The sequence below is a fragment of the Equus caballus genome, chromosome 31 (genome assembly GCF_041296265.1).
Source record: "Equus caballus isolate H_3958 breed thoroughbred chromosome 31, TB-T2T, whole genome shotgun sequence".
Classification (NCBI taxonomy): Eukaryota; Metazoa; Chordata; class Mammalia; order Perissodactyla; family Equidae; genus Equus; species Equus caballus.
This window is the reverse complement of record NC_091714.1, coordinates 11,693,681-11,713,730: the sequence shown is the minus strand read 5'-3', so window position 1 is coordinate 11,713,730 and position 20,050 is coordinate 11,693,681. Positions and strand designations below refer to the sequence as shown.

At 33.1% G+C, this 20,050-nt stretch overlaps 1 long non-coding RNA gene across 3 annotated transcripts in view; it reads right to left on the bottom strand.

Moving 5' to 3' along the window:
* Positions 1-19,478, bottom strand: part of LOC111771417 (uncharacterized) — a 38,541-nt gene extending 19,063 nt beyond the window's left edge. For 2 of the 3 annotated variants that reach the window (XR_011434426.1, XR_002805239.2), the window contains exons 1-4: positions 19,160-19,464; positions 16,849-16,934; positions 11,610-11,711; positions 6,929-7,057 (exon numbers count right to left, since the gene is read on the bottom strand). This is a non-coding gene — a long non-coding RNA (uncharacterized lncRNA). Of the gene's footprint in view, positions 1-6,928; positions 7,058-11,609; positions 11,712-16,848; positions 16,935-19,159 lie in introns of all 3 variants that reach the window. The other variant, XR_002805268.2, reaches the window with a different exon arrangement.
* Between the last annotated feature and the right edge of the window lie 572 nt (positions 19,479-20,050).

The following is a 20,050-nucleotide window of genomic DNA, read 5'->3' as shown; positions in this document are numbered from 1 at the left end:
TGTGTTTGAGTGAGTGAATGCTAAGAAAAAAAATCTGGAAGGATATATACCAAAATGTTAATGTTAATCTCCAAGTGTTGCGATTACAAAGGTCGTCTTTTCTTCTTCTTTGTATTTTCTATACTTTCTGATTTTCTAAAATAAGAATAAATTATTTTTTACTAGAAAAACAAAGCTTTCCATTTGTTGGAGAAAAAGGAACTCAGATGAATATATGTTACAAGTATATCAAAACACACTTCAAATCTACTGCAGAGTTTAATGTCAGCCAGGTCTCTCTTGTACCCCTTTTAAGGAAATTTATGCATTGAATTAGCATTAACCTCCTGGGCATGGTCTTGAGGACATTAGAGCCAGTCTTCAGACATGTCCATAGATCTGTATAATGGGGAGATATAAAGATATTAGGGGAAATCATTAATCAGAATGAAAATTCACAAAACGTGAAAATCTACATTTGAAAGTCAGAACCAAAAAAAATTCTGGCTAGATTCATCAAGTACAAGGACCAATGAGACAAAGCATAGTGTTTCTTCATCCTACCCACGTGTCAATCAACCAGAGTGTAAGAGAGGGCATATGCACAAAGTATTACTCTGCCTCGAGCAAATGCTACCAAACACAAGAATCTTCTTTGTCAGCACACTGTTAAATTCAAAGACTAAGGAATTATTAATACAGGGAAAATTCTAGGGTCTTATATTGATTCATAAAAGTATTTTTTCACAGAAGTGGGCCTAAAGCAAAGCTTGAAAAGCAAGAAGTTCAAGAACCTATGACAGTGTAAATCGAAGTTAAACTGGAAATACGGAGAAGACCCAGACCGTCTATATGACCCCCTTGTTGAGTTGCTGGTGCAGAGTCCCAAGACATCCACTGTTGTGGGGGATTGGAGGGAAGAAAGAAGAAGACACATGAATGATTTATATTTATTCCCAAAGTCTAAGGTCAGAAAAAGAATATCAAATGCTCTCTGTTGGCCCTGGTCAATTTGAGCCCATGTTGAAAGAATTCTTCCTGTTTATTGATTTGGGAGAAGTGAAGAGAAGTGTTACAGGAGGGACAAGAAGAGAAAAAGAGAAGAGCAATCTGATATAAGTCTCATTTACAAACCATAGTGTCAATTAGAAAGCAAAGTATTGATTTCCCAGAGTTTTCTTTACCTGTGATCTTCCTTCAAATAAGAGAGAGGGTGGAAATTCATCTGTTTTAAATGACAATATTGAACAAAATCACAATCAAGTGACCATTAATTCATTCACCCAACAAATTTTTATTGAGGCACTGCCATGTGCCCAGCAATGTGCTGAGGATGTAATAAGGTCCAAGATGTAGGACTCAAGGAATTTACTTTAAGCTCAGGGAGAGGCTAATTAAAGATGGTATTTCTGTAAATATCACTTCTCTATCTTTTTCTTTCAGTTTTTTTGAAATATAATTGACATACAGCACTTTATAAGTTTAAGGTGTACAGCATAATGACTTGACTTACATATGCTACAAAATGATCACCACAATGTTTAGTTAACATCCATCACCTCATATAGCTACAAAAAAGAAAAAAATGTTCTTTTCCTTGTGATGAGAACTTTTAGGATCTACTCTCTTAGCAACTTTCAAATATACCACACAGCAATGTCAGCCGTAGTCATCATCCTCAGTTATCTTGTAACTGAAAGTTTGCATCCTTGATCTGTTTCAAAATTCATCCATTAACAAAACATTTTAAAAATTTCTATAACATGCTAGGTTCTGTGTCCAGGAATACAGAGATAAATAATAAAACCTGATTTCTGCCCTCCCAGATACAGTAATCCAGCACAGATTCAGATAGATTAACAATCAGATAAGCAAGCAAACAAAATATAAGCCTCCACATTTCATAATATGACTGCGTAGACTCAAGCCCATCACTCAACGACCAAGGTTTTGAAATAGCGGATAAAATAAAACAGAGTTAAATACAAAAAAGTGAGTGTAAAAGAAACGAAGGGAACTCTCTGGGTGCCAAAATGATAAAACTTATAGTTCTTTTCAAATATAAAAGAAAATTTCTGATAACTAAACACACATTTCCCTTAAAATTCATGCCAAGGGAATTAATGGGATTTTTTTAAATTTTGTTTTGTTTTTCTTTGGTGTTTCACTGAATAAATTCTGAACTCTAAAATCTGCAGAGGGTTAGAAGTGGGTTCTTATATACAGGCCACTTATATTCATCAGAGCTCTTTTTTTTACCCCCCCCAAAATGTAAACAGCTTTTTTTCCTAATGAAAAAATAATACATATTCACATTTCAAATTCAGAAGATACAAAAAAATGCAAAGAAAACAAAAGAAGCCTTTTTTAAATTCCAATACTTAGGCAAAAACTACAATTAACATTTTGTATACAAATTTCAAGGTTTTTTCCTTTGCATTCACTCACTAAAACACAACACGAGTACACACACATATATTTATGCTTTTCTTATATTTACAAAAATTTAGTATTATGTAGACCACTGTTTATTAAAATTAGAAATCAAACACCATGCATTTAGAATTTTTAAATTCTTGTTAAATTATTTGTAGGTTTCTAGAAAAATCATAATGCAGAGTTGATAGAATATCTAAAACAAAACAACAAAAATAAAACTATATCATAACTTCATATCAAAACTTGTAGGATGCAGCTAAAGCTGTACTTGGAGGAAAGTGTTAGTCATACATTAATAAAGGAAACATATAGAAATGCAATGAGCTATGCATTCAAACTAAAAAGTTAGAAAACTAACCACTGAGTAAACCAGGAGAAACCTTAAAAGAGGAAATAAAAAGTCAATAAAAATACAGTAGAAACAGATAATTTATCTGAACGATCAGCAAAAAAAAAAAATTATTAGAAAAGTCTAATAAAATTAACAAATCATTGGTAAGACTGATCAAGAAGAAAAAATGGATGTAACAAATGAACACTATTAGAAATAAACAGCAAGAAATAGTATCACATAGAAAAGTACTTTTAAATTTAAAGATTTACCAAATGTTCAAGAAAAATATACACCTTCTGTAATGCAAAGCTTTCTCGAGAATAGAAAAGTGAAACTCTTTGATGTATTTCATATAGAATAAAATAACTTTGATAAAAAATGGACAAGGATAATAAAAGAAGGGAATATTATAGGCCAATATTTACTACAAATAAAGAAGCAAAAATTCGATCTAAAATATTTTTAAAATCACCACCTCTCACACATTAGGATGGCTACTATAAAAAAAAATAGTAAATAGCAAGTGTTGGCAAAGTTGTGTATAAACTGGAATCATTATGTGTTGCTGGTGAGAATATAAAATGAGGCAGCCACTATCAAGAATAGTACGGCTGGGATCCAGCAATTCCACTTCGGGGTGTAGACCTCAAAGAATTGAAAACAGGATCTCAAAGAGATATCTGTACACCCACGTTCATAGCTACATGATTCACAATAGCCAAGAGGTGGAAAGCATCCTAAGTCTTCATCGATTGCTGAATGGTTAAACAAAGTGTGGTATATACATACAATGAATATTAGTCACCTTAGAAAGGAAGGAAATTCTGATAGATGCTGTGACATGCAGGAAACTTGAGGACACTATGGTACGTGAAATAGCCAGCCAGTAACAAAAAGTTGAATACTGGAATCATACCTGGAAGTATGGCATACCTGGAGTAGTCACATTCATAAAGATACAAAGTAGAATGATGGTTGCCAGGGGCTGGGGGGAGGGAGCAATGGGGAGTCATTGTTTAACGGGTGCAGAGTTTCAGTTTTGCAAGGTGAAAGATTTCTGGAGACTGGCTGTGCAACAATGTAAATGTACCTAACACTACTGGACTGTGCACTTAAAAATAGTTCCGATGGTAAGTTTTATGTTATGCATATTTTACCACACAACTTAAAAAAAAAAAAAAGCAAACCAAATTCAGCAATGATACCACAGGGAAACCTGTATGTTCAAAAATTAAGAAGAACAGAAATGATAAATATCTTGGTAAATATCAAGGACTATTTGTTTCTCATATTAAACAGCAAAAGCAAAAGAAAAAAATTGTAACACCGTCTGGTGGAGTTAATGCATGTAAATGTAGTAGACGTGACAGTTACAACGTGAAGGTCAGTGCGGGAGAGTGAAGGGACTTAGTTCTAAGGATTCTATTGTATTTGAAGGGGTAAAAGAAGAAACTTGAGCGGTTATATTAATATTATTCAAAGTAAACTTCAGAACAATGAATATTACCAGCGATAAAGAGAAACATTAAACAATGATGAAAGAGTTGCTTTAACAAGAATAAATAAAAACCTAAATAGGAATTCACCTAACAACACAGATCAAAACACGTGAGGAAAAATCTGATAGAAATAAAAGAAAAATTTAAAAAATCCACAGTTATTATTGGAGACTTCACTCCTTTCTCAGTAATTAGTGATAGAACAAGTAGACATAAAGTGCGTAAACATATAGGATACACGAACAAAAATTATCAACCAACTCGGCTTAATCGACACTTATAGTCAGTCCATCCTACAACAGCAGAATATGCATTCTTTTTGAGTGAACATGGAATATTCACTAAGACGGATCATATTCTGGGTTCTAAAACAAACCTTAACAAATTTAAAACAATAGAAACCATATAAAATATATTCTCTAACAGTAATGGAATTAAACTTGAAATCATTAACAGGAAAATAGATGCAAAATCCCAATTATTTGGAAATTAAATAGCACACTTCTAAATAATTCATCAGTCAAAGTCGAAGTCACAAGGGAAACTAGAAAATACTTTGAGTTGAATGAAAATATCAAGGCAAATATCAAAATATGTGAGATGCAGATAAATCAGTGTTTAAATGGATATTTACAGCACTGAATACTTATATCAGGAAAAATAAAGGTCTGAAATCAATGATCAAACTTCCGGGTTAAGAAACAAGAAAAAGAACAGCAAATTAAACCTAAAGAAGACAGAATACAGGAAATAATAAAGATCAGAGTACAGATCAATGAACAAAACTCAGAAAAAGAAACAGAGAACATCAATGCAACCCAAAACTGGTGAAAATACATACAAATTTCTGTCTACAATGGACTAGCTTGTACCACACTAATGATCCCACAAAAAGCAACAAAACAAATAACTAAAATACAAATTAAAAAATTTTGAAATATATATGAAGTATCAGAGAATTACCAAATTACTCAAAACTTGAGATGTCAAAATGCTGGAGAAAAGAGAATTTAATTGATATCATCACAGTATTCTTTGCTACTTTCATTTCAAGCCGTCTACAATTTGAATGTGGTGCAGAGCCCAGAAACTAGAAATGCAGAAGAAAGCTGTGGCTAAAAGGCAAAGAAGCTGAAGAGAATTAATTTTTTTGGCAATTTACAGACATATGGTGACAAAAATTGGGATCAAAGGCTCACCAAGGAGGTTTAGCCCTGGTAATTATGAAAGGCTTATAGTTTGGATCCTAATGGTCCACAGTGCAGAAGTAAGGGCAAACTAAAATAAAGCAGGTCTTAGAAAAACTGAATCCTAGCTTCAAATCAGCTCAATTTTTGATGGGATTAATGTAATCTGCCCCACTCTAACCATCTGACAATCCTTAAATAAACTTTTCGTGAAGAGAGACGTCATCAGTCAGCATCTCTACAATTTCTCACCCACAATATCCTGCATTCAATGAAAAATTATGCTGCATATAAGGACACAGGACCAAGAGAATCTGGACAAGAAAGAGGCCCACAGATATTCAGCTATTAGATTCATCAGTAATGGACTCTAAAATAACTCTGATTAATATTTTCTTAAAAGCTGGTTGAAATAAGGAGAATTTTGACACAGAATTGTGATCTTTGAAAAGTAATCAAACGGAAATTCTAGAATAGATAATTATAATCTCAAAATTTTCAAAATAAAGAAATGTTCTAAGAAAAATGGTTATTTTTCCCCAGATGAATACCTCAAATAAAATTATTATACATATGTATATAATTATTGTATATGTATATATGAGATATATATATAAATCAGAAAAAGTAATCCTTAATTATTTCACAGAAACCCAAGAAAGACTGAGGAGCAAGAAAATGGCTAAATATGTGCATAAATCTATGTGAACATTGATGGCACTAAATAATACTAATAATAATGTCTTGTGAGTTTTAAAATATATGTACTTTAAAAAATACAAAATAATACGATGCAAATGGAAGGAAGAAGGAATACAGCAAATAGAATTCAAGTGCTCAAAAGACCTTCCTTGCATTGTACAGGAAGTAGTTCATATTAAAATTCTAATAAGTCAAGGACGCATGTCATATTTCTAGGATAACCACTAAAGAAACAATAGTAAGAAGTGAGGAAATCAAAATAGTAAGTACTTGATTAGTCAAAAGGGAAACAAGAAAGTAGAGTAAAAGAAATAAAGAACAGATATGATATGTAAAATATAGTAATATGGTAGATTTAAAACAAAATATACCAATAATCACATAAAATATAAGTGTAATAAAAACTCCAATTAAAAGAAAAAACTTGTCATGCTGAATTTGAAAAATTGATATGCTGCTTAGAAGAGACAACTTTGAATACAATGACACAGAAAGATTGGAAGTAAGAGAATGAAAAGCTATATCATGCAAATGCTAACTGAAAGGAAGCTGTGATGGCTGTGCTAATATCAGGCAAAGTCGACTTTAAGGCAATAAGTGACACTAGGTAAAAAGAGGGACAGTTCATAATGTCAAGAGGGTCAATATACAAGGAAGATGTAACTAAATTTGAATGTATCTAAAAATAGATCTTCAAAATGCGATGACAAATAGGCTGTGTAAAAGGAAAAATAAACTGCCAATCACAATTAGAAATGTTAATACATCATTAGCAGACTTGAATTCACCTGCAGTTGGATAAGCAGTTTCCTATACAATGACAGCTTCCCATATCGAGTGCCTGCACACCTTTGCTTTTATGCCTGGGAGCTTTCTCTGGAATCATGACGGTGTCCATCTTCATGCATATACACAATCTAGAAATAAGGGGAGTTAACGTCTCTGAGTACAATCTCATGCAGGATGGGCATTAGTAGATAAATTATTTTGCTAAACTGTTCAAGAATGAGAAAGTCCTGATGCATGTGATTATTTTCAGAGGGTCACAAATAGCATTAGCTCTAGTTTTCATGAGTGGTCACCAGGTCAATAACATGTCCTTTATTGACTTTCTCTCTCTCTTCCTGTCTCACTTTTTCTACTCCCTTCTTGCAATTTCCAGGATTACCACTGAAATAAACTACCTGAGCCCAAGTATTTTCTCAGTGTGTGATTTTAAGAGCACTCAAACTAAGACAATAACTCTCTTAGTAGCAAATAGTAAAAGTATAGATTTTTGAACAATATAATAAACAAACTTGACCTACTTGAAATATATTGAACACTGTACCCAGAAACCACAAAATACAAACAGTATATTATTTAGTAATGTATTTTTAAATTTCCAAACGTTAGGGAATTTTTCTCTTTTTTATTGATTTCTAGCTTAATTTCATTCTGATTAGAGAACAAATGCTTCAAATTCTTTAAAGTATTCTGTGACTTGCTTTACAGACTAGCATATGGTCAATTTTGGTAAATGTCCCATATGTATCTGAAAAGAGTTTGTATTCTGACAACTAACTGTAATGTGGTATCCTGGATGGGATTCTGGAACAAATAAAGGACTAAGGAAAAATTAGGAAAGACTAAAGTAAATCTGAACAAAGTATGCAAAATATTTTATTAATAATAATGTATCAATATTGGCTCATTAATTTTACCAAACATACAATAATAATGTAAGATGTTAATATAGAGGAAATTGGGCAGGGAGCTTATGAGAATTCTCTGTACTATGTTCAAAAGTTCTCTTCACAGTTTTGGTAAATCTAAAACTTCTCTAAAAAATAAAGTTTATTTAAAGATACAATACCAATTATAACCACTAAAAAATAGATTTAAGTATAAATCTATACCTAGGTATAAATCTAACAAAATCTGTGCATGTGTATGCTGAAAACTATAAAATGTTGATGAAATAAATCAAAGAAGATCTAAATAAATGGAGACATACCATTTTCATGAATTGGGAGGCTCGACATAATAAAGATGTCAGTTTTTCTCAAATTGATATACAGACTAACATAATTCTTTAAAAATCCCAGCAAAGTTTTTATAAACTTAGAAAAAATTATCCTAAAATTCTCATGAGAAAACAAAAGTAATTATAATAACTAAAAATTTTGAAGAAGAAGAATTAAGTCAGAGGAATACCTCCATCTGATTTCAAGATTCATTTACATATGGATAACAATATCAAGATTATGTTAAATTGCCTGGGAGATAAACACATAGATCAATAGAACAGAATAGAAATCTTAGAAATAGATCTACAAGAGCAAAGCCAAATCATTTTTGGCAACGGTGCAAGAGCAATTGAATGAAAGAAAGATGGTCTTTTCAACAAGCGGTGCTGGAGCAATTGGATATCCTTAGGCAACTAGTGAATCTCAACCTAAGTTTCACATCTTGCACAAAAATTAACTGAAAATGACCATAAATTTAAATGTAAAATTGTAAAACTTTCAGAAGGAAAATAAGATAAAATATTTGGGAACTATGGCTTGTTTAAGAGTTCTTACGCATGACATTAGATGCACAATCCATAAAAGAAAAGAATAATAAATTAGAGTTCATCAAAATTAAAAACTTTTGCTCTGTGAGAGACCACTTTAAGATGAAAACACAAGTTACAGACTGGAAGAATATGTTTGTAAATCACATGTGAGAAAGGACCCATATCCATAATATATAAAAACTCTTAAAACTCAATAGTAAAACGAACAATCCAATTAGAAAAAGGGCAAATCACATGAAGTGACATTTCACCTAAGAAGATATACAAATGGTGAATAAGCACAAGAAAAGATGTTCAACATCATCAGGCACGTAGGAAATGCGAATTTTAGGACCGTGATGAGATATCATTACACATCTATTAGAATAGCAAACATAAAATAGTGACAACACCAAATGCTGATGAGGACACAGAGAAACTGCAACTCTCATATGTTGATAATAGGAATGCAAATGGTACAGCTGCTCTTGAAAATAGTTTGGCAATTTCTTTAAAAACTAAATGTGCTTACTATTCAACCCGGGAAACACTCTTGTGTACATATCCCAGAAAAATGAAAATGTTCACTAAACAACCTATGTACCATAGTCAACTGATTCATATCTTGGGGAATCAGTTGGCTTCCCCAGATAATTTAGCATTACCATGAAGACAGCTACTCTGAACTCCAAATATGACATTGCGTGGCTCAAATGAAACTCTTCCATTCTACAAAGTTTGTCATCATAGGCAGAATTCACACAGGTCAAAATGGAAGGTTTGGTTCATGACAATGACAAGAAAAATTTGACTTTAATATGAGTAATGTTTGTAAAAAATTTTCTAAAAAAGCAAAGGAGGATAAAACAAAAAGAATTGGAGAGACAAAATGGCAGCTGTTCTTAGAGAATAGCATTCCAAATATATTAGCATATTATCTTCCAAAATAAGTCTCTAATGGCTGCTACCAGTTAATACTGTTTGGTCTGAACTTTTGAAGTTTTGTCTGGGGTAACACCATCTGAGTAGTTCCCTTTTCCTCACTGAAATAGTAAGAAATACAACAGTATGAGAGAGAGAACAGAAGATTTAGCAAGGCTGTGGAATATGTCATTTATTCCATGTTCAAAGGCAATAGTAGAAAAGAAGCCAAGACGATGCCTTTATTCTTCTGTGAGAATTCTATTGTTTACTGTGTTCTAATTATGAAATCTGAACTTAAAAGGATGAAAGAGAAGCTCAATCAGCAGTATAAAGTGTATCTTCTCTGGAAATAGTTCTTAACGATTTAAATGGTAGGCTTATGTACCCGGGACTGACCCAATAGTTAAAGCAATATTCTGTAATACTCAAAACAGTCTGCAAAGCTGCATTTCTTGATTCGTTTGTGCTCCAGACAAATTATAAGGCTGTGTGACAGAGAGAGAAAACACTGCTAATCCTTCATGACTGTTAGGTGGTTTTACTGAAATGTAATTGTGAAAACAAATTGCTCAGGTACCGAAAAAAAAAATATGTTGTGCCATTTTCTCAGTTCAAAATGAATTCATTTATTCCTTAATCACAGAAAAGAAAAAGCTCTCTAAATTGAACCAAAGGAAATGTAGGGAATTTCCACAAAATAGAATTTTAAAATAAAGTGAAAAAAATACTTCCAGAATACTTTCATTCTGTAGAGGCTCACAAGGGAGTTAATGGAACTTGTGGTCACAGCAATCCAGAATTAATATCTTACATTTGGAAAATCAACATTGGGAATCTGAAAAGAGGAAAGCTACATGAAATGAAATCAGCTTGGGTTATTAGCCATCTACAATATTCACCCCACTCAGGCACACGCAGACATATGTTAAAGACATAACTGTCTCTACTTCCTCTTGAGATTTTTTTCAGTAAATGAAACTCCAACCACAAAAGCAGTTGACAATGTGAAATTACAAAAAGCTGTCAGAAGGCCTGTGTGGGAGATCCATTCACCATAAGCACAAGTGCTAGGAATCTGAGAAGCTTTTTAAATGGATTCAGAGACCTTTGGAAAAAAAAAGGTCTCCATCTCCAGTAATTGAATTTGACACCAACGTTCTTTGGATGCTAGGGCTGTACAGGGTATTTTCCCATCCACATCTAGGCTAAATTGGAGATGGTGACCTCTGATAGACTAGAGCAATCCAGGAAGTAATAGAAACCTCACTTCATAGAAACTGGTGACAGGTTGGGATTAAATGCTGGGCTGGCCAGGAACAGTCAAATTCCTTTTCAGGGAGCCCATAGGCTCCCAAAGGAATGGAGATTTTTTAAAACATTCTATCAATACTTCTTTTCCCAACTTGCTTCAACTAAATTGAACATTATAATCTAAGACCACCTTAGATTTAGGACACAGGTAAGAGTTAAATCCTAATGAGAGTCTTAGCTTCTTAAATTCAATACCATTTTACAGAATTCAGTAACAGTAGACAAGAAGGACTGGGGAATGTAGACAGAGATTTATGTATAAGGATGTTCCTTGCACTGTTGTTTAAAATAGTTTTAAAAAAACCTAACTATTCAAGAACAAGGAATTGGTTAAGATTTAAGGTACATCATAAAATGCAAGTATATGCAGTCATTACAAAGAGTCTTTTTAAAGAACATTTAATTAAAGTAAATTTCTCAAGCTACATTATTGTGAAAGCAAGACAGAGAATTTTACAATGTAATGGATAGATATATATGTATCCAAATATGCATAGAATAAAAAATCAGAAATTATTGAGTGATCACCACTAGGCAATAAGATTACAAATGGTTCTTATTTTTTATACACTTTTGCTAATTTACTGAAATGAATACATACTATTTTATAACCAGACAATGGGAAAAAATAGCCAAGAGAGTGAAAATATGATTACAGTCATTTTAAGCACCAAAATTTTGTTATATTTACTTGCCTGTTAGTTGTTAATTCATTTGTTGAACGAGGATTTATTAAAAACATTGTGTTAGGACTTCTGAGAAAAAAGATCTAGAATGCATGTTTGCATAACTCCCTCCTAGAAATTCACAAAAGAGAATAAAAAAAATTTTAAATGGAGAATAAAATTTTGTCCATTATAAAACTTGGGAAATGTCGCAAACCCTTATAGCAAACTCTAAAGAATATATGGAAACTGTAATTAAATTTGCCTATTAGAAGAGTAGACTGAATATCACCACTAGTCATTTTATTTGGAAATCAACTGGTTAAGTAAGATTTTATTCATCTATATCATTAGAAAGAATGATTTTGATCTATACAAATTGATTTACAAGAGATGTATTATTCAATAAGAAAACAGAGACACCGAAAAGTATATGAATGTAAATACAGAGCAGGTAAATAGATACACATCCATATATTATTTATAATTATATATTCCTATAAATAAATAAATATACATATACAAATATATATATAATCCCTAATCATTTTTACAAAACAAACAATGACTTGCAAACTCTGTATGATAGAGATTATATATGCATGAGGAGAGAGAGATTATACGAGCATGAAAGAATTGACACACACAAGGATGTTAACCTTAATAAAAGAGAAGAGAACTATTTGGATGTCAAGCACAAAAATCAGAATTATTTAAAAATCATATACACAAATTTCTCTTGCTGGCCATAACAGTGTAACTGGTACTGAACTTGCCTTCTCAACAATTATAAAACTGGACAAAATATATGAGTCAACTATTTTCAGACACTGACAAATGGGCAATACAAGATGTAAACTTTAAGAGAAGGGAAACATATGAAATAAGTCCAATAATTCCTCCATAACTGCCCTGATTTTCTGCCTGATGGCAATTTCTGCCACAGCTCAGAGAGCAGAGCCAAGCAGAGAGTAGTCTTGATGAACCAAGGAGGCAGATATTGGAGTTCCAGGCTGTGGAAGCAGGGGCAATTTTCAGAACAGGATACATAAGAAAACAGAATTGTGTGAGATGGGGTTGGAGGTGGGGGAGCCTCACAGGGACTCAATAAAACATGCTTGGCTGAGGATTGGACTGACTGTGCAACAGGGTGAGATTCTGCAAGGCCAAGCAGGCATGGCGTGCTACAGGGATGACAGCTAACCAAAGATACTTGAAGCAGTCTTGGACAGATTGGAGTTCCATCGTAGCTACAATGAAGAGACTACAGTGAGTACAGTGGACATTCAGTTGACAATAAGTATATGCTAGAGTAAGAGGTGCACCTTAGAATTTGGCCCAAAACTGAAACAGACAAATCTTCATCAAAAAGTAGAAACAACCCTGACAGGATCAAAATAATTTGACAGGATTTAATGTCTGTCAGAAAAAAATTGTAATGCCTTTTATAGAAAGACAACATAACCCATACTCCCTGCAACATATTATTCACCATGTCCAGCATATACTTAAAAATTACTAGAAATTCAAAGAAACAGGAAAATGTAACCCACAGGTAAGAAAACAGCAAATAGGAACAGGACCCCAAATGACCCAATGTTAGAAACAGTAAATAAAACTTAAAAATAGCTATTATAAATATGTTTAAGGTCTTAAGGGAAAATATGATCATAATGAATGAAGGGATGGGGAAATTTTGCAGAGAAGCACTACAAAAAAGAATCCAATGGAAATTTAATAAAGGAAATGTATAATATATGAATGAAAAATTCACTAGATGGGCTTCTGGCAGATTGTGAGCAGCAGAAGAGTTTGAGAACTTGAAAACAGATTAATAAAATTTATCCAGTGCTAAGGATGTAGAGAAAAAGAATTTAAAAAAAATGAACAGAACCGCAGTAACCTATAACAAACTATTAAGAGAAGAGAGAAAAATGGAGAACAAAATACAAAGAAATGACAGCAGAGAATTTACCATATTAGGGGAAAAACATCAACATATAGTTCTGAGAAGCTAGCAAAAGGCAAATAGGAGAAACAGAAAGAGAACCACAACTAGGCACAGCATAATCAAACTGCTGAAAATGATCATAAAGAGAAAATCCTAAAAGTAGCCAGAGAAGATCATATAATATATATAAGGAAACAGTCATACAAATAAGTTAACGTCTCAGAAACAATAGAATCCATAAAAAATGGAAGGCATCTTTAAAGTTCTGAAAGAAAGACAAATGTTATCCCAGAATTTTCTATCCAGAGAAAATATCCTCCAAAAATGAAGATAAAACATATTTTCAGATAATAAAAACTGAGAAAATTTGTCAACAGCAAACCTTTACTAAGAAAATTCTATAAGAAGTTCTTCAAGCTGGAGGAAAAATGATACCAGATGGAAATTCAGATCTATAGAAAGGAATGAAGATCACTGAAAGTGTAACAAGGTATACCTGAAACTTACACAATGTTATATGCCATATGACCTCAGTAAAATAATTTTTTAAAAAGACATTTTATTTTTTCTTTAATATCTTTAAAATAGTATAACTCTTTAAAGCAAAAATTATACTACTGACTAAGGATTTAAATTATGTAAGGCAATATATATGACAACAAGAGGACAAAGTATGAAGGATAAAGAGAACAATGTTATTGCAAGTCTATACCTTTTGAAAAGAAAAAACTGTTTATTCTAAAAAGACACTGATAAACTAAGAATGCACACTGTAATTCTTAGAACAACCACTAAAAAAATAAAGTATATCTAAAAACCCAATACAGAAGTAAAAATGGAATAATAAATTATTTAACATTGTAAAAGAGGGCTTGGAAAGATAAATGGAACAAAAAACTGACAAGACAGATAGGAAAAAATAACAAATGTAGATTTAAAGCTAACCATGTTAATAATCACTTTGTATGTGAATGGACCAAAGACTCCAAATAAAAGGCAAAGATTATTGGATTTATTGGAAAAAAATAAAGCTATTCCCAACTATGTGTTGTTTACAAAAGATGCTCTTTAAATGAAAAGGGGCGTAGAGGTTGAAAATTTTAAGATGGAAAAGGATATACCAACCAAAGAGTAAGTATAAGAAAGCCGGAGTGAGAACTTTAATATCAGACACAAGGGAAATCAAGACAAGGAGAATTGCCTGAGATGTTTTGAAAAGACATTTCTGAATAATATAAGGATTAATTGTAAGGAACAAATAGTAGTCATAAGTGTGAATGAACCTAATAACGGCATTTCAAGATACATGAAAAAACTTAGAGCTAAAGGGAAAATAGACAAGTGCACATTAATAGTGGGAGATTTTTAACACCATTTTTCTTGTAATTGATAGAACAACTAGGAAATATTCAGTGAAGTTATGGAAGATCTAAATAACACTACCAACCACTGAGGCCTAATGGATACAGATAAAAAATATATTCAACAATTGCAAAATACAAATTCTTTACATTTTTATGCTTTTGTTGCTGTTGTTGAGGAAGATTGGCCCTGAGGTAACATTCATTGCCAATCTTCCTCTTTTTTTAAGTTTTCTCTCCCCAAAACCACAGTACATAGTTGCATATCCTAGTTGTAGGTCATTCTAGTTCTTCTATGTGGGCTGCCCCCTCAGCATGGTAGGTCCACACCCAGCAACTGAACTGGTGAACCACGAGCCACCGAAGCAGAGCACACAAACTTAGCCTCTCAGCAACGGGGTTGGCCCCCTACAGATTCTTTTTTTTTTTTTTAAAGATTTTATTGTTTCCTTTTTCTCCCCAAAGCCCCCCAGTACATAGTTGTATATTCTTTGTTGTGGGTCCTTCTAGTTGTGGCATGTGGGACGCTGCCTCAGCGTGGCTTGATGAGTAGTGCCATGTCCACGCCCAGGATTCGAACCAACGAAACACTGGGCCGCCTGCAGCGGAGCACGTGAACTTAACCACTCGGCCACGGGGCCAGCCCCCCCTACAGATTCTTTTTAAGTGCACAGAAAACATACAGCTGCATCATACCTAAATTTTGGTGCATTTCAAACACTGAAATATCATAGAATATGTTCTCTGACCAAAATGGAATCGAACTTTAGAAGTAAATAAGAAGACACTTGCAAAATCTCTAATTATTTAAAAGTTAAACAATATGCTTCTGAATAATTCATAAGTCAAAAAAATATGAGAAAAATTAGAAAATATATAAAGTGAAATATAATGAACATACAACATATCAACATTTGTGGGAAAAGAACTAAAGCAGTGATTAGAGAGAAATTTAAAGCTTCATATTTAAAGAGAAGAAAGATGAAAATCACTCCCTACTATAAGAAGTTAAAAGAAAAGTTAAACCCGAAGTAGTTAGAAGAAAGGAAATAACAAAAATGAGTGCAAGTCAATGAAATAGAAAACAAATAGTAGAGAAATTTTTAGCAAATCCAGAAAGTGGGTCTTTGAAATAATTAGAATTGATAAATCCCTAGCAAGATTGACCAAGATAAGTAAGAGTAGAAATCATGAAATTGAAAGCAGACAGTAGAGAAAATTAAATCAGAAGTTGGCTCTTTGAAAAGATTAATAAGATGGATAACCCTAGCAAGACTGATGAAGAAAAAAAGAAGAGAAAATACAGAGCCAGCCCTGATGGCCTAGCAGTTAAAGTTTACCACTCTCAACACTTCAGAAGCCTGGGTTCGCTTCCCAGTTGCAGAACCACACCACCCATCTGTCAGTTGCCATGCTGTGGTGGAGGTTCACACAGCAGAACTAAAAGGACTTACAGTTAGGATATACAACCATGCACTGGCATTTTGGGGAGAAAAAAACAAAAAAAGAGGAAGATTGGCAATAGATGTTAGTTCAGGGCAAACTTCTCTGCAAAAAAAGAAGTTATGTGACAGATTGTTTAAAAAGAAAAAAAACAATAGTCTCATCAAGTTAAAAAGAAAGCATATCTTTCATTAAAAAAAGAAAAGAAAGATACAAATCATGAAAATTAGAAATGGAAAACAGGATATCTCTCCATATCCTACAGGCATTAAAAAAGCTCCTAAGGGAATATTGTGAACAACTTTATGTCAATAAATTTGGCAATATAAATGAAGTGAACAAATTCCTTGGCAAAATAGCTTATGTAAATTAAAACAAGATAAGCCATAAAATCTAAATACACTCTATTTATTTAAGAATTTCAATTTTTTATCAAAGTCTTCACACAATGGAACCTCCAGGCCCAACGGGTTTCAGTGGTAAATTCAAACGTTAAGGAAGAAATGATACCAACCTTACACAAAGTCTTTAAGAAGATAGAGAAGGAGGGAACACTTCACAATTCATTTTATCAGTTCATCATAAACCTGATACAAAAACCTCAGGAAGAAATGACAAGATTAGAGCAATTATAAGATAACTACAGTCCAATTTTTCTCATAGAAATTTACACAAAATCCTCCTAAAAATATTAACAATTTGACTCCAACAACACAGAAAAAGGATGATACACCACAACCAAGTGTGGTTTATCTCAGCAATGCAGGGTCATTTTAACATTTGAAATTCAATCATTGTAATCCATGATATTAATAGACTCTTAAAGAACCACATGATCATCTCAATAGATGAAGAAAAAGCACTTGACAAAATTCACCGTTTATCATAAAAACTCTCAGCAAACTGGGAATAGAAGGGAATGTTCTCAACCTGAAAAAGGACACTTTTTAAAAACTTGCAGCTAATATCATATTTAATAGTGAAAGACTGAAAACTTTCTTCCTGAGATAAAGAAAAAGGTAAGAATGTCTTTTCTCACCAATTATGTTCAGTAATGTACTGAGGTCTTAACCAGTGCTAAAAGACAGTAAAAAGATTTGAAACGAAGTAAAATTGTACCTATTAGCAGATGGTTTGATTGTCATCATTAAAAAAAAATCTGAAGAAATCTACAAAGCAATTACTACAACTAAAATTTAATTTATCAAGTTAAATATAGAATAACGAATTATCTTTCTATATACTAGCAGTAAAAAGTCAGTAAACAAAATTTTATTAAGTCCATTTACAATAGTATCAAACTATTAGAGCTAACAAGTGAATGCAGCCATATCATAGGATACAAATTCAATATACAAAAGTCAACTGTATTTCTATACACTAGTAATAAACATTTGAAAACAATTTTAAACTATTTACAATAGAATCCAAAAACATAAAATACTGAGACACAAATCTAATAAAAGATTTGCAAGACATTTCCACTAAAACTACAGACATTACTCAGAAATATTAAAGACTTAAATGGCCAGATATACCATGTTCATAAACTAGGTGCCTGAATATGGTTAAGATGCTACTTCTCCCCAAATTTTTAGATAAATTCATCACAACACCAATCACAATGCTGGTAGCCTCTTTTTAAAAATTTATGTGAACAGGGGCCGGCCCCATGGCCGAGTGATTGGGTTCCCATGCTCCGCTTTGGCAGCCCGGGGTTCAGATCCTGGGCATGGACCCAGCACCACTCATCGAGCCATGCTGAGGCAGCATCCCACATGGCAGAGCCAGAAAGACCTACAACTAGAATATACAACTATGTACTGGAGGGCTTTGGGGGTAGAAGAAGAAAAAAATATATATTGGTAACAGATGTGAGCTCAGGTGGCAATCTTTAAAAAAAAAAAAATGTACATGAACTTTAAAAGAAACTACAATAGCCAAAATATTTTTTAAAAAGAAAAACAAAGTCGGAGGACTTATAATACCTAACTGTAAAATATTCAGTAATTAAAACGGTACGGTATTGGCATAGGATAGGGAAATCAATCAATCAAACAGAAGAGAGAATCCGGAAGTAGATCCACCTTACACAATCATTAATTTTTGACAAAGACATCGAAGCAATACAATAGGAAAAAGACAGTCATTTCAACAAATAGTGCTGCAAACACTGCACATCCATATGGAAAAAAATTGGACCTGGATCCTTACCTTATACCATACACAAAAATTTATCCAAGATGAACCATAGACCCAAAGCTTCTAGAAAAATAAAAACAAGAAGATGTCTTCACAACCTGGGTATAAGCAATGACCATAAAAGGAAAACAATGATAAACTCGACTTTATCCAACTAAAAACTTTTGCTCATCAAACTACATCATTAGGAAAATGAATAGGCAAGAGGGAGAGAAAATATTTATAAATTATCTGACAAAAGGACTGTATACAGAAAATTTGAAAAACAACTCAATAATACAAAAAGATAAACAACTCCATTAAAAATGAGGAAAAAGCTTAGACATTATAAAGTGCTCAATATCATTATTTGTTAGGAAAATGCAAACAAAAACCACTACGCCCCTATTAGACTAGCTAACATTTAAGAGACTGTCAATCTCAAATATTAGTGAGGGTGTAAACCTGGAACTCTCACACACTGTTGGCAGGAGTACACAACGGTACAACCTGTTGGCAGATCATTTGGCAGTTTCTTGTATAGTTACACTACTTTAACCAGCGGCCTAGCAATTCCATTCCTAGGCATTTATCCATATGAAATGAAAATATTCAGGCACAAAAAGACTTGTAGAAGAACATACATCGTAGCTCTCTTCATAGTAGCCCCAAACTGGAAACTACTCAAACGTCCATCAACGGGCCAGTGAAGAAACGCTTTGTGGTTTATTCACGCAACGGAACACGCTCAGCAATAACAGGTAACAGACGCTGCATCCCACAACACCGTGATGAGTCTCTGTTGAAGAAAAGAAAATGGACACAAATACGACGTATGGAATGACCTCATTATATAAAGCATTGAAGAGGAAACGTGATGGAAGACTGAAAACAGAAAAGTGCTTGTTTGGAGAGCTGTGCTGGCAGGAAGGGGCAAGAGGAAACTTCCTGGGTGATGATCCCAACATGGCGGCGGCAGCGGCAGACGTTATCTTGAGGCACAATCACTCCCAGGAGCAGAGCAGGGCCCATCTTTCTCAGCATCTCTTTCTCAAAGTAAAGGCTGAGTAAATTGGACTGCATAGTGATTTTCAAAGTTCTGCTTGTAAAAAAATATATATATATATCACCATAAATAAAATCAAAAGAAAAATGACAAACTGGGAAATGGATGATTTGTAAAACATGCCATGGACAGCAGAGTTATTACACAAAGACTTTTGACAAATCAGTAAGAAGCAAAATAAACACCCCAATAGAAAAACAAACAGGAAATTCTCAGAGTAAGAAACTCAGATAGGAAAAAAAAAACGTTTTTAAATATAGGAAAAAATGTCCCCACTAGTTAGAGCAGAAAGTGGAAATCAAAACAAGAAGACATACATGGTACAGCCAAAAATATGGCTCTGCTAAAAATTAGAAACAAATGTTGATATGGAAAGTTTTCTAAGTGATGCTAAGTGGGGGGAAGTGAAAACATACCATGTATAGTATGATTCAATATTTTAGAAATATATTTACCATAAGTATTATGT